Source organism: Carassius gibelio, chromosome B7, assembly GCF_023724105.1.
Source record: "Carassius gibelio isolate Cgi1373 ecotype wild population from Czech Republic chromosome B7, carGib1.2-hapl.c, whole genome shotgun sequence".
Lineage (NCBI taxonomy): Eukaryota > Metazoa > Chordata > Actinopteri > Cypriniformes > Cyprinidae > Carassius > Carassius gibelio.
In genome coordinates, this window is record NC_068402.1 from 33,282,165 (window position 1) to 33,308,812 (window position 26,648).

Here is a 26,648-nt window from a genome sequence, read left to right on the forward strand (position 1 = left end):
ATTGGCTTTGTTTGCTGAACCATGATGAACTTGATAATCCCTGGATAGATGGCTAATTCACTAAAAACAACGTGCCTCCTGCACTTACTGTACATGAATAAAACACAGAGCAAGATGCATACAGTATAAACCGCATTTTTACTACTATACTTGATTATTTGGATCATGAGTCTTATGCTCGCTCTAGAACAGTGTGAGCAGTATTAAACATTGAACTGCAAGTATATGTGACAGGAAATCCCATACACTGGAAATATCAAAATACTGAGCTGTGGTACATGTCATAAATTCAATTCAGTTTTAATGTTCCTTTGTGGAATATAAAATGGGTAAACCACATGATGAGATTCTTCACACGGACTATAATGGACATAAGCAAGTTATGCAAATCAAATTTGCATTGATTTCCCACTTTTTGTCTTACAAAGCTAATGCAGAACAATAAAAAAGCCATCCCAATATGCAAAGTGGCTGTCCAGAGTTTGATGAATGGGAGTCGGAGCAAAGAGAAGACCAAAACCATTCAGTTAGGTAGATCTTCATTTGTATTGCTTGTGGCGATTGCAGGACATCTTAGATGAGCAGGGGACATTCGAGTACAGTACATGGATGAAAACACACCTAACTGAGCACACGGCGAGAGTTAATATTACCAAGTACAGCATGTTCCTGGAACAACATTTTAATCAACCAATCAGAATGGAGATGTAACTTTTCAGGAAATATCTGTTTTAGGCTTGGAATCATGGTTAGGTGCTTCTACACTCTTGTTAATCAGCTATCATTTCCCACTGATTTTAGGAATAAATTATAGGTAAGGTTAGGTTTAGGGGTAGGGATTGGGTTAAGTCTATATTTTTGGACAATAATGCTGATCCAGGATCATCAAAAGTGTTGATCCAGGAGCATGTCTTACTTGGCAAAATCACGGTGGACCTGAGCACACACAAGTACATTGAATGTCAATTTGAACAACTACTAACCTAAAATATTACTTTAGATTGTAACTCTTGCATTATTTTGCTATTAACAATATTTCAAACCATGCGGCTTGTTGAAGAGTGTTGCCCTTTGAATGGCCATTTTGATGCCCATTTATTTGGTTCATAAATAAATACATGTACGACTGGACTGACCAATGAGAACGCAGTTAGCATCAATATCATAGAAGATTCAAAGGCTTCGGTTGTTTTTCTACTACTTTATTTCCTTGTTTTCATCTGACCTACCAATTGCATTGAGCAAATGTTATCTGTTAGAAGGAGAATAGGTTTGTGTGAGTTTACACAACCTTGTGGTTTGGCTTAATTTCAGAGAGAAATAGAGGAGAGAAGCGATCAATAGAAATAGTTTTGTGTACACGCTCTGGACATTTTCCCACACAGATGTAGTTGGTGTTAGACAAGGCCTTGTGTAGTGGCTTTTATGTGACCTTGAGGAGTCAACACACACATAAACACAAAAATCCCCTCCATCTCCATCTTTGCAGTATTCATGTGTGACAAAGCCTTACTCATAAGCTGACACTAAAAGGCGTTTAGACGCTCCCACTCTTCCATCATGCTTTGTCCTCTCTATCTGTGTGCTTTTGTCAGGTGCGTGCTCTGTGTCCATCTCTTGAGGAGTGATGATCAGTAAAAGGCAGACTAAACAAACCTGACACCATGACCCCAAAGGTCACCAGACTGCTCCTCTCCAGCTCCACCCTGTGTTAAACAATACCACACATGAGAATGAGACGCTACATGCCTCATGGACAGCAGTGGACAGACTATGTGTAACTGTTTCTCATAGACAAAATTAAAAATATGAAAGTCTATCATCATATAACAGAGATTTCAATGACATCTCACATCAAATTGTTTGATTTCTCATCAAAGATCAAATTTTTCATTGGAAATATTTCTCTTTGGCAAAGTTTCGGCAAACTCATATGACATTTTGTGAAATGTTTTAAATGAAATGTCCAGTGTGTGGCAAACAGATGACCATGAATCTGTCAATGATTTATTAAATTGATTGTTGCACTTATTAGTCAGTAGCTCTGAAAGGAAAGATACAGTTAGTGGTGCCAAAAGGTTAATCATGTTTGATGTGTTTAGCACTAAACCTGACCAATAGTGTTTGTTAACATAAGCAAACATGGGATAAAAAACAATTGCTGAAGTATGCCATTTAAGTTTGCCTTTACAAGTCTTTCAGTTTGGTGACCATGTTGAGTTCTTTGACAGATGTTAGTTTATCTGACTCGTGTTTCAACATAGTGTTATCGCAATACTAGAATTTCTATCTTCAATACGATACCTTGAAAAATATAGATATTCTATACTATTTTCAATATCAGTTGAAAAAAACTGGCACAACATTAAGGGCATGAACTTATAGTTTCATTTATACTTAGTTGGAGGGCGCTGTCTCATGCAGAAAGTCCAAATATGCCTCACTGAAGCATATTTTTTTATCTGTTTTATATATATATATTTATATATATATATATATATATATATATATATATATATATATATATATATATTTGTTAACTCATGTTTAAACAATGCACCTGATGAAAGCATGTAAATACAACACCCTTTTTCCAGTCCATTGTAAGTGCTATTCTGTACCAGGTGAGCATCCAAGCAAGTTTACTATGTCAGAAAAGACCATTTATAGAGCTGGTTATGTGATGCAGACATCTAAATGTATTAGTTCCCAAATCATACTCTACGGTAAAACATTTTGAAAACATAACATGGTATTTTGCAAGGAATGTTTCCTTATTTATCTAATCCTATTAGTTAATAATTTGTGTGAGAAAAACAAAAGTTGTTGCCATTTTACTGCATCTGGTGTCAATTTGAGTTGAAAAACTGTTGTACTGCATGTATAGGTAAGTTTTGGAGTTTTATTAAAATGTAGAAGCATGTTTTTCAATTAGACTATCTTGCAATTATCCGAGCTGTAACGCACATTCATTTTGTATTTGTATTTTACTGATACATGGAATGGCATTAACTGTCCCATTTTGTTTATCCTTTTCTTTCTTTTTTTTTTCTCTCTCTTTTTTTTATTTTGCTGCTTGTCTGCAATTTGTAAGAAAAATCTGGTAAAACATATTAAAGGGGGGGTGAAATGCTATTTCATGCATACTGAGTTTTTTACACTGTTAAAGAGTTGGATTCCCATGCTAAACATGGACAAAGTTTCAAAAATGAAGTTGTACGTTTGAAGGAGTATTTTTGTTCCCAAAATACTACTTCCGGTTTGTCACAAGTTTCGGAAAGTTTTTTCAAGTATGGCTCTGTGTGACGTTAGATGGAGCGGAATTTCCTTATATGTGTCCTAAGGGCACTTCTGCCGGAAGAGCGCGTGCTCCCGTATAGCAGAGCAGAGACAAGACATCCACTGATCAGAGTGAGAGCGTCGCGAAAAGTCACAAAAGAAGTGTGTTTTTGGTTGCCAGGGCAAGACAACCCTGCACAGATTACCAAAAAAAAAAACAGCATTAAGGGACCAGTGGATGGAGTTTATTTTTACAGAGCATCAACGGAGTTGTGCAAGTGTTTTTGTTTGTTCCCTGCATTTCGAAAATGCTTGTTCACAAGGCCCAGTTTGGCGACGGATTTGCGTATCGTTTATTTCTTAAGGATGATGCAATCCCAACGGAAAAGGGTCACGATCGTGTGCTGGAACCACAGGCGGTGAGTAAAACTGCTTAAAATATCTCTGCCTCCTTGTTAGTGCGTCCCCTCCCATGCCGGAGACCTGGGTTCGAGCCCCGCTCAGAGCGAGTCGTTGCTGCTGCTGCTCTCGTTCAGTTTCAGCCTCTGATTCTGGATCATAAATAAACGGTTGAATCTGACTGTAAGCCATGGTTTGTTGTGGATGATGGTTTTTCCCTCACGGTTATGTCACAGTTTCCACATGCTCTCAACGCAAAAGCCTACTGGCGCTCGTGATTCTTTAGCTCCGCCCACATGTCACGCCTCCAGCCGGTCGTGTTTTTCCGGGAAAAATCGGTACAGACTATCTTTCTCTTATGAATATAATAAAACTAAAGACTTTTTGGAGTTATGAAGGATGCAGTACTACTCTATAGGTACTCAAGATTAACCGGACATTGAGTGAAAACGAGCATTTCACACCCCCCCCCCCCCCCCCCCCTTTAAAAAGTTGATTACAGTTCACTATTTTATGCAATATATCTTGACTGCTCGTATAATCTGCTGTTTCAAAAGAATAAAAGAGTTCCTGAGACGAGACCTCAGTTTTGTGTAATGAGCAAGGCTCTTAACCCGTGGGTTGCTCCAGGTGAATTGTCCCTATACAGTTAACACAGAAAACCATTCAAGGCAAATAACTAGTCAAGTGTTTTATGCAGGAGGCATTTAGCATGGAATGTTTGTGAGTCAGTTAACTAACCTAGAGATGATGTCAGATGATAATAGATGGCATCTGTGAGGAATGTGGAATGTGTTGAGCAGGCGTTGGATAAAGACTCTGCCGCCTGTTTCTTCCAGGATTGTAGGATACAGTGGATCACTCATCTGTGGAGATAAATTGTGGGAACAGGTGAGTGTAAGCTTCTGTCACCATGGAATAAAACACATCATCATATTGCTAAAAAAAATGCTTGTAATTTCCTTACACACAAAATGCACATGCGCGCATAAACACATGCACACACTAAAGGAAATAGCATGTGAATAAGCTGTATGCATAGGGTAGAATATGTATGACACTGGAAATCCATTTTACCTGTGTCTATTAGTCAAAAATTCATTTTACTGTGCAATATTATACCTTTATCTATTTATTTAGATTTAAGGAACCCAATTTCCCTTCGGGGATTAATAAAGAAGATAATAAAGTACTTATTCTTATATGAATTACATTTTAATTTACATAGATAGAAAAAAAAATGATGACTGAAATCTTATTTTGGCATAAACTATTTGTCATGTGTATTTATAGAAACAACACATGAACAGAAATAGACATATTCTTTTAATCAATCCACAGGCAGATTAACACAAATCAACACCAATACTGTAAATGAGGAGCTAGGGCAAAACACAGGGCTTAAATACTAGAAAAGGTAATTAGGGAGAACTGAAAAGTGTGGAGCAAATTAATCGAACCATGGAAGCTAATAGACAAGGGAACAGAACATAACTGTGACACTATTCCTTTAAGTAGCACAACTGTTTTCAATACTGATAATAATAAGAAATGTTAAGTGAGCACCAAATCAGCATATTATAAGGGTCATGTGACTCTGAAGACTGTAATGACTCCTGAAAATTCAGCTTTGCCATCACAAGAATACATTGCATGTGGAAATAAATTCAAACAGACACTTTTTTTTATTGTAAAGAATATTTCCCAGTACTACATATCTGATCAGGTAAGTGTTGCAAATGCCCAAAACTGCCATGCAGTGAGAAAAAAAAGTAAATAAAATGACAAATATCATAATCTATTTTTAAATTGTCTTCTATATGACTACCATAATATTAAATAAATACAAGCATTATAGTATTAAGCTTTTCAACAAATAATCCATTTTTTGTTGTGTTGTTATGCACAAAAAAATAAAACAAAACATAATTTGGTACATATTGTAAGTGACTTTCATGCACACCACACATGTTCCATAAAATGACCCCTTTCTAACCCTTTGTAAAGGGCACCTTCAAGCACAGCTGATTCTCATATGAATGTATGGGGGATGTCTGGATATGGAGGAGTGACTCTTAACATTACTTGCTGTGTTAAACAGAGGGTCACGTTCAGGGTGCGGTCAGTGGGAGTTTGAGTATTTCTGTCTTTTTCCATACCGCACACTCTTTATCACTCCTTCTATATCCCTCCCCTCCCTCCATCGCTCTTTCTCTCTCTGATGGGAACAGGTGGAGAGATTCCTGAGGGACATCGGCTGGCAGTTGCGGTGGTGACTGATAGACATATTTGCACAGGAATGAAAGGGGACTGTTGGGACAGGCTCTGTGGGTGTAATGGTCAGCTGTCCACATGGGCTGGCGAGAGGAAATGTAGCTCAATGAGGCCAGACGCTTTTGGAGGCTGGCAAAGGTAGCAGGCAGAAAGGTCAGTCGGGCTTGTCTTTACACCTCACATCTCAGAATAGCAGACTTTGGCTGTGATCCTGACTGTGTGCGTTGGAACACAGAGCAGCCCATGATATTGTTAAAGGGATAGCTCACCCAAAAATGTAAATTTGCTGTTAGTTTAGGCCATCCAAGATGTAGATGTCTTTTTTCTTCAGTAGAAATTTAAAGAAGATTTTTAGCTGAAACCGTAGTTAATGGTGATAAATAAGATGCAATTTAGTGGCTGTCTGTTTGAATAAGAATAAATAAATAAAAACATATCAGGGAACACAAAATTAATAATCGTGGCTCTTAATTATATAGTAAGGTCTTATGAAGCAAAACGATCAGTCAGTGCAAGTGTCACAGCCACACCTTCTACACTCCCGGAATCGGACACTTACGCCACACCCACTCGTCCCCAATCACCCGAATTCTGAACTCCTGTGTCTGACAGCAAGAACCTGAACAAACATTGTGTAAAACATTATTACCTGTAATCCATAGCCTCAACCGGATTCTTTCCAAAAAAAAAAAATTGTTCTTTCAGACAGTTCGTAATTATGAACTGGTTCAGTTCAGTAGTTCATTTACATAATCATGCAATGATGTCACATATATGCAATTATATAATTAAAGCATCCAATAATGATGTGAAACGTTTTTTTTATTTTTTTTATTATTTTTTTTTACAAAAGGACAGCTTAAATTCAATGCAATAACTAACCTAACATCTAACAATCAACAATTAACACATCTGATAAATTTTTTTAAAACATTGAGAAAACTTGTAATGTGCCCATTGCCATGTGAACAACAAGACAGTAACTACACTGATTTAAGTCTTATATTAATTGTAAGCCATATGTGTTTGATTACATAAAAGGATTGACTCATTAGAGTCATTTGTTCAGAAATCAGACTACACTGGTTCCACTTGATGATTGTGATTCACTAAAAAAAGAACTGACTCAGAAGAGTCACTTGTTCAGGAATTGGAAAATAAATGTTGTGCTGTGTGTTTTTATCCACTAAAAAGAGTGTTAAATGAAAAGTGACACAAGAGTGGTCACTTTGAGTTTTTAATTCACTTAAGAGAACCAGTTTGTAAGAATCATTTGTTCAGATTGAACTGGTCATACAATACATTTAATATTCTACCCATTAAGGCCCATTCACACCAAGCACGATAACTATAAAGATAACGATAAAGATATAGTTAAAAAAATCGTTCTCAATATTAAAGAATAGCAGAGTCCACGCTACAACTATAACGATAAAGGCACAGAGAAACAGCATAGTTGCAATTATTTTCAGAACTATTTTTTTCCAGCTGATGAACGATACAAATATTGACATCCAATCAGAATCCTTCCTGCTGTAACGAGCTCGACGATTTAAAGCGGCAGACACACGTGCACTCAGAATAAACAGACGTTATTGTTCTTGGTGTGAACGGGGCACACAACATGTCTACAGCTACCTTAACCCTAAACCTACACCTTACAATAATGCAAAAACAGTAATTAATGTTGTACAGTGTGACGTAAATGACACTATATTACTGTGTGCATGGCCAGCAGCCGTAGCTGTCTCCCTTCTAGCCTTAACCTCTGTATAACAATGTTCAGAGTATTGCAATAAGATATTGTGTCTCCAAAAGAAATTGGTTGAATTAGTTACATGCCAAAAACCATTAACAGAACCCTAATGTCATTCAATCCTTTTTTTGCCATTCAAGAACAATATAAAAGAAAAGTGCATATGTAATCACAAATACGCAATATTACAAAGAAACGTTCTGTTCCACCCAGAATAAAACAAAAACTGAATCCAAGTTAACAATCAAATAAACTTAAATGCACTGCAGAAAGATTTGCACAATCAGCATCAGTAATCGCAAACCTAATCATGTCTGCCCATTAGCCAGAGGGCACTATAAGAGAAAATGCTGTTAAAACAATGACGTTCATGCTGTAAAGTCCCATTTGCTCAACGCTCTTTGACTCGAGCCAAACCATTAAAACTCACATGCTAGGGGCCCATTACATATCCATAACCCAGACTACACCCCTTCTCCCATCCCAGCATTATTCTCCTGACTCAGCCTTCTCTCCGTTCACACAAACCTTCCTCGCCATTGTCATCATCACCGTCATCAGTGCTTTTACAGGCCTGGCTTCCTCTTCAGTTCCCATGGTGACTCTTAACTGTGTGAGCTCAGTACCCATTCTGAGGCCTATTTTGTATCCGCTCTTCCTACAGGAATTAATCTTTTTTTGCTCTTCCTTTTCTCCATCAGTGTTGACTTGACCCACTTCTTATAGGCCTGAAATGTGAGTGAGTAAGTGAGTGAGAGAGAGATGCCAGGTTGTCCTGGGAGAGCTGGGTTAACATTTGTGAGTGAGAGGAAAGAAAATAAATTGAGGGAAAGTAGTTAGAGGATCTAAACAGTCTCTTGAGCAAAGATATATGGAGAGTCAGAGAGAGCAGTGTAAATAAACTGAGAAGATAAGAATTAACTGCTGAAAAAAACCTGTATCTTTTACTTGTTTTCCATCAAAAAGAAAAAACTGACCTCAAACCAAGAAATAATTTACGAGTTACTTGCAGCTTGATTAATGTACTAATATTTAGTCCATAACAATGTTATTGCAAAAAATAAATTAAACAGTTTATTAAACAGCTACTTCAATAAAGCGTCATTAAATTATTTTATTTTGTGACTAGTGCAGTATATATATATAAATACACACACACACACATATACAGTATATATAAAAAAAATTTATTTAACATAACATATTAACACATTGTATATAAATAAAAAAACAATTAATAAAAAAGTTTATTTTTTATATTTTTGCAAAAAAGAAGAAAAAATAAGATAAGACACAGACTACTATGTGTACTATATGTCCTAAATAATATCCTAAATTAGAATTGTGTGAAAAATACGCGAAAGTAATTTCTATTGAAACTTGAATGTCATTTATTTAAATATATTTGGAATCACATATTTGTCACACTAAAGTTGCTATTTATTACATTTAAATTATATCAAGTTTAAATGTAATACTGAATAACACACTACTATACAAATTATAGTCAAGTATTTTAACGTACTTTGTTAGTCAACACTTCAAAATAAGTATATACTTTAAAGTATGACACGGATTATTTAAATGATTTTAATTTGAAATTTTAACAAAGTGCAATTATTTTATGTACTTCAGTATGTTAAGAACCATAGTTATGAAAGTATATACTCTTAAAGTACTTAAGTGGACTTTTACGGTATTTAATTAATATGTAATACTGTAAAAGTATGTCAATTTTGTGTTACTTGTGTTTGTAGCAATTCACTTTCAAGTTTTCTTTAGCAAAAAAAAAATTGCAAGGAATGCAAGGCTGAAGCTGCCACAACAGTAATAAAATATGGAAGTTCATTTTTAATGGATTTTAAGGTAATGAATGTATTTAGATGCTAACACTTATAGAACAAACAAACAATGAATACAACAAACTACATTCTTTTCCATTACCAACATACATACAGTTGTATACAGTTTACCAAATTTTAGCGTACTATGGGACAACTTGGGATGCATTCAAAGGATTTTTATCTTTATACAGTATATAGTAAATCTTTTGCAAATGGTTATCTTATGAGTAAACAGCATGTGAAATGTTTTGATATGCTGCATTCTGTCTTCAAATTGCTGTAGATCAGCAGTAAAACCACATATTACTATGAGAGACCCTCATAACTTCATGAAAGGGAAATCCCATCCACAACACAGAGCCTGGCTTTTTAAGGACTCCAGACCGGCTATGTCTTTAAAGGTCTTCTGAAGGACAGCCAGATTTATTCGGTGTCAGGCAGAAATATAACATCCTCCAGCTGATGACGCATCACACCATCAATCAGTCAGAAGTCAGGCTGTGATTGGTGCAGGATGAGGACGGGGGAGGGGCTGGCAACAGTGAGCCCATTCTAATACACAATCAGTCAGATTTGCCTCTGGTCATGCTCTGTACAATGCTGCTGTTTCTGGACGCTCTGAATGCCAGCGGCTTTGAGATGCCTGCCAAGTGCCAGCTGCAGCTTTGAATGGCGCGCACAAGCCAAGACAAGCCAGCACAACCCAAAGACTTTATCTAATAATGGCTAATAATGAAATGTGTGTTGTTGTTTTTTCTGTATTACGTGACACCACTTTAAAGGTGCACTAAGTAATTTTTGCTGAATAAAGCAACAGTGGTCCTGGTGTTTATACTGATAGACTACCTACATGTGTGGATGCAGCATCACACAATAAGCAAACCTTCTGGTTGAAGGATGCTATGGCATAAATACAATTGCCATCCAATGACATAATTTATTTGGTAACCAAATCTGTTCAGCAACAGTGGCTAAAATGAATGGTATTCAGTTGGTCATGTGATCTAAATATGGCAGCCAATATGGAAGGGACCACTCAGATGTATAATATAACAACTTTTTTTACTTTAGGCCACTGATATAGACTCTTAATTTCATGAAATTAATTCATTTTGGTCTATGTTGCTGAAGTGATAAACATAGTAGACCTTAAAGAATCTGACAAAATGATAATCAAGCCACATAAAATGCTTTGTGGTTTGGACTATGGTCTACTATTGTTAAAATGTGGCTCAAAGTATGAGTGGTACCCACTTTTTCACAAGTAAGGCCCCTTTCCTTCATTCTTTTTCTCTCGCAGATGTATCAGTTTAAATTCAGTTAGCTAAATTTTAGACCCACTTAAGCAGAACTTGAGTACATCTTTATATGTAATTTCATGATTACTTCTATTGTCTTTGAAATAAGTGTAAGTTTACTGCTGAATGTACTAACAAACATTTATGGCAAACTAAAATATATTTAAATATTTACATAGGTAATGATAAAGTTGAAATTCTTTTATTATGTAAAATCTTTACTCTTAAAACCCATCTCTTCCATCTTTATTTGACCCTCTAAATTTAGCACTCACTATTGTAATTCTATTCTTTCAAAAAAATCTAACTACCTTTCTAATCTTTTTGTATTCTATCTGTTTTTTCTTTTCATTTATTATACAATTACAAAAGCAAAAAAAAAAAAGACCTCTAACACTTGATCTGTTCTTTTTCTATTCTATCTGTTTTCTTTTTATTTATTATATTATTTAAAAGCCCTTGCTCTGTGTACTGTGTTTAAGCTAACTGACACTTGTTATAGCACTTATATATCATTGTTTTTTTTCGCTGTTTTTGATTGCTTCACTGTTCTCATTTGTAAGTCGCTTTGGATAAAAGCGTCTGCTAAATGACAAAATGTAAATGCAAAATATATTTATTTTAGAGGTAATATTGATACAAAAAAAATATAATCAAGCACTTTAATAAGTTAATGTAGCCTACTTCAAGTAAATTTTGCCGCTCTAGTGGTTAATAAACAGAACTGCACGCATCCCGCGGAAGAACATTCTAACCGGAGCTACTTCTCCAAGTTTATGTCAATGGCGATTCATGCAGGCATATGTTACGCCGCAGCGGTGACGACCCGAAAAGGCTACAATAGTCCAAAAATAATCACTTCTTATAAATGTACTGTTGTGATCTTGGATAAGACAAAAAAGCAGTTTGGTAGATTAATTTATGATGAACTCGCTCATTATATACATCTTGCAAATTTTTTAACAAAGAAAAAGTTACATAGTAGGCTATTGCTACTTTTAATTTGCCATTATTACAAAGTCCACTTTAAAGGAATAAGTGTGTTAAGAAACAGTCATGATAGTGTACTCTTAAGGTGTCCTTTTATTTCTTTAATATATTATCTACAAGTACATTTTTTAAAACTGCCTTTAAGATTTGAATTATAGTAGGTGCACGTTAAATACAATTAACTGCACTTCTTTTTCGCAAGTAATGCATTTTAAAGATCAACTCTTAATAAAGCCAATGCAACAGTCTGTTAATACTATTCAGATGTTTTGATGATGCATTAAAATCTAAGCCAACACATATGCTACTACAGTACATTTAGCCATATTTCGATGTTTTCAGACACTATAGCAGGTCAGTGAGGGGACACACACAGGATATATAGTGACCTTTTTCATGAGACTATTTCAAGATCATGGGGGAGACTATGGCTTCATAGCAATTAACAAGTATTTAAACCACGTGCCACATGAGAGCCTCAGTGACACACAGGAAATGTGTGGCCTCCATAAAGAATATACGCTTTGCTGGACCCTTGAGACTTTACATAAGTACTCCTTTAAGTAGAAGCATTAATGTGGGTTCAGAGACTACGCCTCAATACCTCTCATGCTCTCAGCTTTTGTGTGATGTGGAACACTGACGTGAGTCTGATTTATGAATGGAATTACTGACACCAGAAACTGAGGACCCACAACACTCATTTGTAGACGTGTTCGCTGGTCTTCATCACATGACGCGGTCAAAAATGTCTGGCTTAGCGAGCTCACTCCTTAATCTGGTTTGGATCAACAGTTAAATGCTTAAAACCTAAAGTTAAAATTATATAATATTGTTACAGATAATAAATAACCACAAACCTTAGATTTAGCCAGCATGTGCAGAATGGAAACTAACAGGTTAAGTAAAGTAACTTTTTGTATTAGCAGTGACTGTAAATATTTAGTTCTGATTATGTAATAATCATGTAAAATGAAATGTGAAATTCACAGAACTAATTCGTTTAAATATTTTGCTTTAAAAAAAAAAAAAGGTCAAAATATAAGTTTGGTTAGAAATCCATAATCAGTAAAGTGAATTTCTGATCCATTGTTGCATACGTTTGTACCTAAATTGCAAATACATGTTTGTAGAAAGTCAATTTTGATACCTTATATGTACAAATGAGTACTTCAAAGGGCGCATATTAGAACCAAAATGGTACATAAGTGTGACTGTAGAAACTGCCCCGGTGACAGCTGTTGTACTTTTATTTTTGAGAGTGCACACAACCTGTTTACATAATGGCTCCAACATTGCATATCACTGTATCATGGGCTGCAAGTGTATTGTATATTGTACTATCAAGTTTTTCTGAATGGCCTTTTCAGAGTACTGAAAGAATAAGAAACAGTCTCTTCTTCACTCCAATCAACTCCAAGTGTTTTCTGTCACCATTTGACATATTTTAAGATGCTGAACGAACTGTGTGTACAACAGGTAGTGTTTCTAAAAGCAGGCAAAAGTGGTGTTACCCCTCCACTAAATTACAAGTGTGAAATGCTTAGCTGGGGTTAAAAGTGAGGTTTAGAACAATAATAACCCAGGGTTAAGTGCAATGTAAAAAGCCCTTATGAGCATGGAGCTCAAAATCCTGGGATAATGTCCTAACCTCTGGAAAGTTTTAGATTAATTTTCCTTTCTCATCCTCTTATTATTGCACACAAGAGGAAGGCAGTGTGGGAGATATAAGCTGTATGTTCCATCCATCTGTGTTCCAATGGAGTATTTTTATTGCTGTAAAATGTGATCCACGTTTCTGACAGTTGCTATTGTGGCATCTCTCAGTCTGTTTATTAGTTACCTCTGTTAACAACAATAAGCCAGGGAGGATGGGGTGTGCATGTGTCTTTGTGTTAGGCCTATATTTGGCTATAATTTGCATAAAATCAGGAACCTTCTTCTTTTATCCTATAGTTATTTCATATTACAATATAATAGCTTTACACTTGTTAAGAAAGTAGTGTAGTGTAGTCACTTACATTGAATGTGCACTTCTAGTGTATTTCAAATCTTAAAGTTAAATTAAAATAAAAAAGAACATGCAGATATAATAATAAAATTATGAAATATAATGCCACTTAAGTGAAGTTTGAAGTACATTTTAAATGCTTTTTAAATGTAATGCTTTAAAAAAGTACATTTATCTTGATGTTGACTAACATACTAAACCACATATAAAGTAATTTTGATGCATCAAAAATACATTTTGGTCCAAAAATAGCTAAAACTACGACTTTATTCAGCATTGTCTTGTCTTCTGTGTCTTTTGTGAGAGAGTTCAAAACAAAGCAGTTTGTGATATCCGGTTCGCAAACGAATCATTCGACGTAACCGGATCTTTTTGAACCAGTTCACCAAATCGAACTGAATCCCTTTAAATGGTTCGTGTCTCTAATACGCATTAATCCACAAATGACTTAAGCTGTTAACTTTTTTAATGTGGCTAACACTCCCTCTGAGTTAAAACAAACCAATAACCCGGAGTAATTCATTTACACAAACAGTACACTGACTGAACTGCTGTGAAGAGAGAACTGAAGATGAACACAGAGCCGAGCCAGATAATGAACAATAGATTGTCTCATCGGTTTTCGGATCACCAGTAGTTCTTTCGGACAGTTTGATTCAATAAACGTTGAATCGATTGATTCTGAATCAGTTCAGAATCAATCACCAAAAGAACCAGTTCAGTTCAGACGCCCTGTGTGTCGGTCTGCTTCACACTGAATCACACATGCGCAGTATCATCAGCTCCTCGGTTCTCGAATCGGACGCGTCTGACAGAAACGGTTCTTGACTCGAGAACGAGTCATTATCTGGCTCGGCTCTGTGTTCATCTTCAGTTCTCTCTAAGTCATTTGTGGATTAATGCGTATTGGGGATGCAAACCTTTTAAAACGATTCAGTTAGATTTGGTGAACTGGTTCAAGAAGATCTTAAACTGTTTCCCGAAGATGAACGGAGGTCTCATGGGTTTGGAACGACATGAGGGTGAGTTATTAATGACATCATTTTGATATTTGGGTGAACTAACCCTTTAAGTAAATAAAAAATCACTCAAAAATTCTGCTAATTTAATTTGATAATTTAAACCATAAGACATGTTGCAATTAACATGCATTAAAGTTCACACTTAAGAAGGCTTTATTATTTCCCTAATTTATACGTTTTTTCAAAAGGTATGATAAAATGTACTTCTTTGTTGCAAGGGTATATAAAACAATATGATATGTCCTAGATAGAATTTGATGGGCATAGCATGTGATATGCTAAGTAACTGTCTGTGGGCTGCTTGATTTGCTCAAATCCTGGCAGTGAGTTTGCTGCAACCAGGACAGATTGTTACCAGGGTCACTCACAAACACATCTGTGCCATAATGACCAGTGAAGAGGCTCTTAAGTCTCTCAGGCACAAAAAGGCAATGGAAATGGACTGCAGGGTGGAGATACAGTTGGATGTTGCTCTGGTAACCAGCAGCAGGGGGAGGCTGTCTGTCTGTCACCTCTGTGTGGCCGGCGTTCACTGTCTCCATGTTGATTTGTGTTCCCCTCATTCAGCTGCATATGATCCTTGTAAAGTATTGCTCACTCAGCTCTTTCCACATAATCTTAAACAGTGGGTTTAATTTCATGAGACCAACAAGAAATGAATTCAAGCTGTGTGTAACAGCTGAGCATGATTTGGTCACTTCAAAATGTCAGGGACAGAGGAAGGTCATTTTGATTGTGGTTTCAATGAAACTGGGCGCTGTGTCCCAAAAGTGGCACTCAGAGTAGTTTTGCCATCTATATGAAATACACTTTATGAAGCATCATAAAATAAGACAGTATTATTCATAGTTCATCCACTCACAGTAAAGGACTCATGAACAGCATTTTTTTCTTCTTCATATCAAACAAGTATGGTTGAGCTCAGTGTGCACTGATCAATGTTTATATGTAAATATAATCATTACAGAAAGCCAAATCAAGCTCTGTATGTGCTTTACATGTGGAAGAATTGACAATAGAGCAGACTTTGACTTTGACATTGATCTTCATTCACTATCATATAAAGTGAACATGTCTTTTCAGAAGACTTAGATTAGACTACGCAACACATATGGATTACTTTTACAATGCCTCTAATGTTCTTTTTTGAGCTTTAACTTTTTGGTTGCATGGACTTAAAAAAAAAAAGAAAGAAAAATGACGTAAGGATATAAAATCTATCTCCATTTATGATCGGAATCAGTGTTATTTTAGTAGCGTACTAAAATAAGTTAGTAATATAAGTTTGTAAATAATTTAATAGACATTATTTTCGTATGTTATACACTTTATATGTTTTCATTTTCATTTTAGATCAGGTTTGTTGTGTGATTTGTGATTTGTGATTTTTGCTTTTTGCTTTTGTTAAGATTTGTATTTGTAAAAAATGTGATTCAAGAACTGCAGAAACTGTCAGGTATAAAGGGGTAGGCCAGGTATTGTAATTATGCTATTGTACAGGGATTAATGTATGCTCATCTCCTAACTATGATCATTCTGAAATGATGGCAGCGTATAAAATACATAATTAAAAACAATCAAATACAATGCACAGTAGGCCTATACTGCAGAAAAAGTAAACAGAATACTTTGTCACTATGCACTGTCATTCTGTGTGTATTTTCTCAGCTTACTCTCTTCGCCCCTCTCTGTTTTGGCATGTTTGATAAGTTAGGAGAGAGTAACGGCTGATAAATGTGAATGGATTCCCACAATGCACTGGAGCTAGTAGAGTGAGGCAGAGACAAGGGGGAGGGGAAGGTGCTCAGACCACATGGCTCCATTAGCCTGATGGAGTTTTTATTAAATTAGCTTAGGATGTCTATGGATGCCTCCTCTTCCACCAGAACACGACGAGAGAGAGAGATAGTGAGAAAGAGAGAGAGAGAGAGCAGCTCACTCAATCACATTAGAGTCCTTATTTCATTTGAGAAAGCAGATGGGGAGGGTCACTCCGCCATGGGCGAGAAAAGACAAGGCCTCATAAATAGGGACATATAGAAGAGATTAAGAAAAGTACTGAAGGGGTGGAAGGGACGGGTGGTAAGGGCGGCAATTTATCGCCATGTGGCAGAGTGACAGCATGCTACAGTTTGCTGCCTGCCAAAAGAAATTTCTAAATTAGATGAATTCATCCTGAACTCCATATTGTTGTCAGCAGGTGTGAGTTGAGAGTTTGGCTATGTACAGAATAGCATACAACCATACGTCTCTTAGGGTGTACTCACACTAGCCAGTTTGAACCGTGCCCGAGTGCGTTTGACCACCAAAGCGCGGTTCGTTTGAATAGTGTGAGTGCTCCAAACCGTGCCTGGGCGCGGCTCGATTAGCCGGCCCTGGCCCGCTTTTCAGTTGGACTCGGGCGCGGTTCGCATGCAGTGTGATCGCTAACCGTGCCGGAGCACGGAAAAGGACGCGTTGCGTCACGGTTTTGCGACGCTCCAAAACCAACATGGCAGGGAAAGGGTGGCTTTGGTCTACGGCAGAGGTGCAAAACGCATAAAAACTGCACTTCAGCTGGTACCTTGCAAACATCCTAATACGAGCAGCACGATTACGTGAAAATTTCGCGCCACTAAGGCGACACATCTGTTTAACAACAGGCTGTGAGAGGGCTGTGGACCAAACAACGCAAAATTATCCACAAAGAAAAAAGAGCGATGGACTCCATTGTGTTCAGAGAGTGCCACTCTTTCTGTTTATCCCAAAACCGTCGCACCATAATGACGTAAGCGTGCTCCGGCACAAATGCTGAAAGCATATATGTGAGTGCAGGCCAGAGGGGGAGTGGGGAGCAAACAGGACTACCTGGGCTTCCCCGAATCGACTCCAGATCAGCTGGGCCGTCTGGGGATGGAGTCGCCATTCTCCGGGGAACGTGAGCTGTCGTGAAAGCGCGTCGGCTGCACGATTGAGCTCCCCCGGGATGTGGACAGCGCGTAGCAACCACGTCTGACTCCAGAGGAGGAGATGGCGGGCAAGTTGAGACATGTGACGTGATCGTTGACTGCCCTGTCTGTTGATGTACGAAACAGCCGCAGTGTTGTCCGTGCGGACCAACACGTGCTTGTCCAGCAACAGCGGATGCCTGCCCATTGCATGTCGCGCCCCAGCCCGAGTTGGAGGCATCTGTTGTGACAACAACATGCCGGGACACCTGTTCTAAGGGCACGCCGGCCCGTAGAAAGGCAAGGTCCGACCAGGGGCTGAATAGGCAGCGACACATCGGTGTGATGGTGACACGATGTGTACCGCGGCGCCATGCCCATCTCAGGACTCGGGAGTGTAACCAGTGCTGAAGTGGCCTCATATGAAGCAACCCAAGCAGCTTGACTGCGGCTGCGGATGCCATATGCCCCAGGAGCCTCTAAAAAGTGTTTCAGTGGTACCACTGTCCTGCCTCTGAAGGAACTCAGGTAGTTCAGCACTGACTGGGCATGCTCGCTGGTGAGCCGTGCCGTCATACTCACCGAGTCTAACTCCATACCGAGATAAGAGATTCTCTGCACAGGGGAGAGCTTGCTCTTCTCTCGGTTGACCTGAAGCCCCAACTGACTGAGGTGCCGGAGCACCAAGTCCCTGTGATCGCACAACTGCTCTCGGGACCGGGCCATAATGAGCCAGTCGTCGAGATAGTTGAGGATCCAGACGCCCACTTCCCAGAGTGGGGCAAGGGCACCCTCTGTGAGCTTCGTGAAGACACGGGGGAATAGGGAGCCCGAAGGGGAGGACCTTGTAGTGCTATGCCTGACCCTAGAATGCAAACCGCAGAGCGGTCTGTGGCGAGGGAGGATTGAGACATGAAAGTACGCGTCTTCCAGGTCGATTGCTGCAAACCAGGGGCTGAGCGCATTTGAGAATGCGTTTCTGCATCAGCATCTTGAACGGGAGCCTAAGCAGGGCCCGATTCAAGACTCGCAGATCCAGGATAGGCCGAAGGCCACCGCTTTTCTCGGGTACGATGAAGTAAGGGCAGTAAAACCCCGTCCTCATCTCGGCTGGAGGGACCGGCTCGATTGCATCCTTCGCCAGCAGGACAGCAATCTCCTCGTGCAAGACAGAAGCGTCCCGGACTGCCACCGAAGTCTCGAGCACGCCATTGAAGTTGGGGGGTCGCCGGGCAAACTGAATCGCGTAGCCGAGTCGGACCATCCGGATGAGCCAGCGTGACGGGTTGGGCAGCACAAGCCACGCTCCCAGACTCCGTACAAGTGGCACCAAAGAGACAGTTGACATACCCGCAGTGGTGCAGCGGTGGGGAAGGCCCAGAAGGCATTGCGTCCTGGGTCATCACAGCCACACTCCCGTGTTCCTGGAGGAACTGCCCAGAGACGCGTGGAGAGGCGTTGCGTCTCCGAACCGCGACCTCTCGACCGCTGGCGAAAGGGGGCATCGTGGGTGAGAATGAGGAGGCAGTGCATCGCTCATCGTCAACCCACAAGCCTTGCAACTCGGAGGAAAGGGAAATTGCTCTTTCATTGAAAAAGTGGGTGCCACTGGCCATTTGACCAGCGGCGGAACAGAAAGAAACATAACTGAAGATTTTCCACCCGGCCCTCCTCCGGGGGAAGGAGTAGCGCTGTCTTCGCCAGCTCCTGAAGAGCAGATTCCCACATCTCCAAGTTGCCCGTGTCAGGGACGTTTAGCCGACTTCCTTGAGGACTTCGCAGCCGGGAGTGACACAGTGGGCACCGCTCTCCTGTGCGGGGCTCGACGCGCGGCCTTGAAGACCTCTCAGCACGAGGCGGAGCTAGTGTGGAGGACGCAGGGGGGCGCCCACGGCGACGAGCAGGCTGAGGCACTGCCTGCGACGGAATGGTGGCAACCGGAGGATCACGTCGTGGCGAGATGTGCTGTATGACCTCAGTCTGCTGTTGTTCTGTCAGGAACTAATGGGCACAGCCCCAGACAGCGTCGCCACACATGACAGCCTGGGACATGGGAGCATCGAGAAAATACACTTTGTCAATGTCTCTCCTACAGACCAGGCTGAACCTGAAACGGCACTACTGGACCACCAGAGTGGACATCGCCTACCCGAGGGACTGCGTTGTGACTTCTGTCACCCCGAAGGGGGAGGTCAGTCGCCATGCACAGCTCCTGCATCAACCTGGGGTTGGTCCTACCCTCGTGCATTTGTTAAAGCCTTGGCTTGTTGGGTTTGCAGGATAGCCATGGCATGCAAAGCAGAGACAGCTTGGCCCGCAGCACTGCGTTGGTAGCGAGCGCGGCCGACAGCTTACAGGCCTTGGGTGAGAGGCGCGGACTATCCTTCCCAGTGGCGGCGTTTTGCGGACACAAGTGTCACAACTCTCCTGCTGGGGAATGTCAACGCACCCCTAGCTGCCCCGCCATCGAGGGTAGTGAGGACGGAGGAACGAAATGAGCTGCTTCCGGCCGTAAAAGGGGCCATCCACGACTACATCACTTCCCCATGCACATCCGGGAAGTAAGGAACCAGAGTAAAACGCGGTTGTGAGTCGCACTCCACACCGAGAACAAATCAAACAGCCATGAGCACTCAGGGCTGGGCGGTGCATTCACCTCCATCGTGATGCTCACAGCTGCCCGGGCAAGCACGGCTGTCAACTCTGGGTCCAATTCGGCAGTGGCGACAACACCCAAGGGGGGCAGCCCCGCCGAATCTTCATCCACAGAGGTCAACAGCCCATCCCCGATGCTGCAATTGTCATCTGATCTCCGGCGGCAAACTGAATGACCCGTTGGGACTGCCATAAGACAGCCCAGCAAAATCACCCAGCAGCCGCACAGGACAAACACTACGGAAGGGGTAAGAGGTCCGTGGGGCGTGGCCCGGCGGAGAAGCTCTCACTGTCACCTTCAAATCTCCCAGAGCACTAGCCAGCGGTCCTCTGCTCGAGACAGAGAAACCAGAACGGGTAGTGACAGAGGGGTCTGCTCCTTTCCCTTTAAGAAAGGGGAGACGCGATCACAGTGTTGCCATGGTCACACACGCAGTGCGTGCATGAACCATCCACGAATGCGCCTTCAGCGTGCTGAATGCCCAGACACGGAAGAGAGCGAACGTGGCCATTGTCAGAGAACAGGAAACGACCGCATCCAGAAGGACGCGTACGAAACGGCGTCTTGAAAAAAATGCTCTCTTAGTTGAAACGCCCAGGGGAATCGCTGAAAGGGACACCGCTGTTTGCGCCGTACCGCCAACCAGAACAGCTTCCCGACACAGCAGATGAATGGCTTTGTGGAGTATAACAGCTTTCATACAACCACTCGGCTCCGGAGCAAAAATCTAATGAGTGGATGCACCTGTCGCCCTATTTATACCCGTCGGCACGGGAGTGGCTCAGGTGTGTTAATCCACTAGCCAATTTTCATTGGCGTTTTCTCTTAAATTCAGAGATGACTGGCCTCCCAAGTGAGACCCCATTTGTCGGTCGACATAACTCGTAGTGACCGACAGATAGGGAACAGGTAAGCTCATCTACGCACTAGTCCACAATGACAGCTTCTAATCACGCTCTTGCAAACTATTAAAACTATGCTAATTCAGGGATAAATAAAGAAGCCTGATACCCAGATGCAGTAAGCTATTATTCCAGTTCAAATATAGTCTTTGGATCTACGCAGTTGAATGTCAAAGAAGAAATCTGAAAGCGGGCTGTTTTTATGAGACCCTTTCCACACTCATGCATGCACAGATACTCAGCAATGCGTTTAAGAACCAGCACTCAGCAATCCACTTATTTTTTACAGGTGCTGTTTGAAAAGAGATGCTCAACCGGGAAAACCAATATAATGAACATTTTTATAAACAGAGAGCAGGAAGAGGAGAGACAATTAGTCTGAGAGAAAACAGCTGGCTCAGATACAAGGACTCTGGAATGTAAGGTTACTTCAGATAAATCAAGAACGTTTCTGACAAGAATTCACCTTATTTTTATTATCGTGGTTTGCATGAGGCTGTATAATTCAGGAGAATGAAGTGAGTCTCTTTTGGACGGCACTATTCCATTAAAACAGACAACAAAACAGCAGGAAGAGTAACATCAGACTAATAATGATACCCTCGCTTACAAACAGTCTGATGTTGGCATCTGTGGTCCATATTACAGCCAGTGGGCCATAAAAAAAAAACTACTATTCTGCATTTCTGTCCAAGTTCACACGCCTTATTCTTAGACAACATGTATACAGATCTTTTTTTGTTGTTTTTAAGGAACCTTCGTTATCTCAGTTGTTTTCCCTAGACGGCAGTGAGGGGATTTTTCTCCAAAACAAACCTTGTAGGGAAAAGTGCTTAATGTGCAGTGTGCACTTACAATGCATTTCAAAGTGCATATTCTACATAAATAAATACAAATATATATGTATTTATATACAGTATATAATATGTAAATTACAATAAAATAAACCTGCACTTGCATGTAATATAAATGTGGACTTTTCAGTGATGTCAAATTAGATTAAAGTTTTACTTTAAAGTACATTAAATAATTGTTGTATTGATATTTTGTTGATGTATACACTTGTTTTGATGTGTTGACAGATCAAAACACGTGTAATTATGTGAAATTTAAAAGTAAAATTCATAATAACTGTATAAATGACATGAAAGTGTATTTCACTTTGACAAATATACCTGTCAGTACATTTGGCAGAACATTTTAACAATATTTCTAGAAGTAAGTATGTAATTACATGTAAAAATTCCTACATAAGTAGATTATAAAAAGCACATTTTAACTAAAATACATTTTGTTTATTTGCAATTGACCTGCAATTACCTGTCTGTAAATAATTACACTGAGTTTGCACTTGTGTATTCTTTTAAAAGTATATTATTTTGTATAACCCTGTGAGTCAGAAGCTGAGTGAAAGCTGTTACTGAAATGAAATGAGACTTCGATTAAGTCTCTTGAGCTATGACAGAGCAACCACTGAGCAATAAAGCTTTCCTCTGAATACTGTTGAAAAGGGAGGCTTAATGAATCTATAGGAGTGGTTAATCAAAGATTTATAGGTTGTATCTCGCAACTTTTCATCTTACAACAGCAATCCTTAAAGCATAGCCTGCTCAAGCCTGTAATCATCAATAGCTATGTATCTATTTAATCCAAGAGTCAAGAAGAACCGAGAAGAAGGTGGTGACATCAAGTAACTTATGAGGGTCAGACCTTTAAGAGTCACCTACATCTGAACCTCTCTCCCACACTTCTGATCCTTTCATCTTTTTATTTTATGGTACACTATGGGAAAACCTGCATGGTCAGTGAGATGTGTAGAACCAGGTAAACAACACCAGAGCCAGTTTATGCAAACAGAGGAGGCCATCACAACGGGGAACTCTTGGGTTATTCATTAACCACCAGGTGATTTTTTTAGTTTCAACATGGTTTATTATGGGCGTTTTACAATGGGTGGGTTAGCTTTAGCTTCTAGCGATAGGGATCTGACCTTTTTGAAGGCAGGATCAGAGAGAGGGACACAGCAGGCTTGAATGAAGGCATTGAGATCTATTCTAATGGTCCTGACCTCATAGGCAAAGCATGGAATCTGTGTTATTGCTCTATCATGGCGCGTTACTGCCGGCAGGCCAAAGGTCAAAAACACTCACATTAAAACCTAAGTGTTCTTCTCACCTCAGTCATTATAGTTTACAACATCCTTAAGAGAAAGAAAGAGATGGCAGCTTTATAAAGCAGGGATTCTCATGGTTGATGTACACCACTGTTTACAAGCAAAAACATTCCAAAAACAACAGTTCTACACACAAATGTCAGAGGAGTTTGACGTGAGAAGACAACAGACCTTAATGGATTATGGTCTCAAATTTCTGCCAGAAGCAGCAGTTATTTTAACTTTATTCCCTGTAAAATTACAGATGAGATCTCCAAAATGTTTCAGACTGTGCACACATTTTCCAATATAAAGTACTAACAACTGAGTTTTAAAGGTACAATTTGCAGTAAAATATCCAAAAACCACTAAGCTAGTGTTATATATTTTGTCCACCTGATTACTAACAATATCTCTAATGTTTTCAACTACTTGTAAATAGGGGTGTAACGGTACGTGTATTTGTACCGAACCGTTTCGGTACAGGGCTTTCGGTACTGTGCACATGTTTCCAAACAAACATATTAAGTGGCGGAATTTTCAACGACCATGTTTTTATACAGTCTATGGGTTACACTTTGGAAAAGTTATATATTTTTTAAAATATGAGCAGGCCTACAAGCTGGAGTTTAATGTTTCCATTTCTTTCCCTTACTGTACCGAAAATGAACCGAACCGTGAACCAGTTTTGATTCGTATCTTTACAGAAAACGTATGCTATTATAACGATCAACAAGATTAGTATTATGGGGCATACAGGCCAAACGCGGGGTATCGCGAGTATGCGTCTGATCCATAGTCTGATCGGGTCTTTGCATTGACTTTGTATGTAGTCTACTTGCACAAATTGGTGAACTTGTGTTAAATCCATGATTTATCTTTCCGTCTGATTGATGGCGGTCAGCGGTTGGGTAGAAGACAACAAATCCCATCATTCCACACTCCTTCTTAGTGTTATCAAACCACGCGATTGTTATTGTTTTGGTAGTGCACCCTCTAGTGGCAGGTCCTACAACCTGTACCTTTAACCCCATAAAGCCTGATTTTTTAAAAACTTTCACACACAATATAAAAAAAATGTTTGTACTTTTTCTTTATTATTTTTTTGTTGTTGTTGTTTTATTCGGGGGACAATATTCAATATATTAGGCTTTTATCATTTAGTATGATAAACAGTAAAAGCTTATACTAGAGGAGGAAAAAACAACTCTGTTTTATTTAGAGCCTCAAATTAAGTAAAAATGTGCAATTTGGTGAAGTTACTTATATCACCAAAAAGTTGAAAAATTAAATACTAATAGCTTTTAAAGTAAATTGATGATATCTTTATATAACAATATGAAAAAACACTTACATAAAATAGCAGTAGTAGATTATGTACAACAGATTTTTCATGTTAATCATTTAGAAAAATGCTAATCAGATATTATACATATTTGTAGGCTTTATAGGGTTAATATGAACTCAGACTATTCTCATCAATTTCATTCCAAGATCAATTTATCTGAGCTATGCTGAACAAGTTATTTAAAAACTTTGAGTGTGTGAACAGAAAATAATTCTCAAAAATAAAATAAAACAAAAATAAGACCCTAACTTTCTCTTTCGACACCCTTCCTTCTCACACCCAGGCTGCTACACCAGAAGTGATGTCATCCTCAAGACTTCTGCCAGGAAATGTGAATCTGTCGATTGTAGTCCCCTTTCCTCTCCCCCTTCCTCGAGGGCATGAGATGAGTGACCAGTTGAACAGGCACAGGAAGTCCATTGTTCTGGCTGCTTCACACACTTAAGCCAAATCACTCTAGTAACTAAAGTATTTATGTCAGCAAGCCAAGGTTAGCTTAGAAAAGCACACCCAACCCTGACCCCCTCAAAGCCTGTGTGCACAAACGCAGAACGCACCTTTGTTTTCGAAGCATTTATCTATTCATTGAGTTTCAGTGTCCTTCCAGTCTGAACAGAGCTTGAAATATCCGTCACACCTCAGCATAACAGATCGGTGTTGTTGTTGAAAAGCACACGTCGCCATTTGATAACATTCCGGTGCCCAAGAAAAAGGTGGCGGTTGTGCACGACCTTTGACCTTTTCATTATAACTTATCAGGAGCTACTGATGTGTTCCTAGATGATTTTAGAATACTCTAGAAAGGGATATCTAAACATTTCTAACTTAAATAATTATAATAATTTAATTAAATATAAAATTAAACAAAATAATTATGTAAAATAAAAAAAAAATAAAAAAAATAAAAAAAAAAAAAATATATATATATATATATATATATATATATATATATATAAAGAAAAGTCAAAAGAAAAATAACAAAAAGAAAGTTAAACACTGGACAGTAGTGGCTATTTTCATTTTGATACAATGACTTTCCCAACATGAAGATTATAAATGAAAATATATCATGTATATCATATATTGAAATAATTGTGTATTAACTTAAAATATGGATTAAACCTTAAATGTGTGATTTCTGTCACTAATATCTAAATAAAAAAAAAATTGTTTTGTGTTTACTCTCACACCACTAAAGCTCACAAATCTGTTTTGTTTTTGTTTTGTTTTTATTTATCTGTTTATATATATATATATATATATATATATATATATATATATATATATATATATATATATATATATATATATATATATATATATATATAAATATATATATATATATACACATATACCCCATTTTACTGGTATTTAAGTAATACTGGCTTAAACCTTTAACTTTTTTGTCAAGCACATAACCTATTCATTCCTGAACACTCCCCAGTTTTCCATTGGTTAAAAAATATCTATCTACAAATTGCTCTGTAAATTAAGCCAGGATAAAGTATTTTGACATTGAAGGAAAAAAGCACACTGTATCTTCAACATTAACTCCAGAAATGATTGATTTATTGCCACATTTTTTTGTTAATGTTAACGATATTTTTAACATTTTCACTAAGCCTGCACATTTTAAGCAGCCTGTGATGAATATATATGAATAAATTAACACTATTTAGAGATGCTAAACCGCCATGCTAGCTATATCTCAGACACATTAGACTAAATCAGAAGACTACGAAAGAGATATGGCTCTGTCCATGTCTACACAGCCTCTGTGCAGTAAAGAT

General features: G+C 39.0%; 1 long non-coding RNA gene across 1 annotated transcript; it reads right to left on the reverse strand.

Moving 5' to 3' along the window:
• Positions 1 to 266: 266 nt before the first annotated feature.
• Positions 267 to 25,657, reverse strand: LOC127962618 (uncharacterized). The gene is made up of 3 exons (XR_008154611.1): positions 25,416 to 25,657; positions 4,420 to 4,544; positions 267 to 1,706 (listed from the first exon to the last, which is right to left on the reverse strand). It is a non-coding gene; the product is annotated as an uncharacterized LOC127962618 (long non-coding RNA).
• Positions 25,658 to 26,648: the final 991 nt, after the last annotated feature.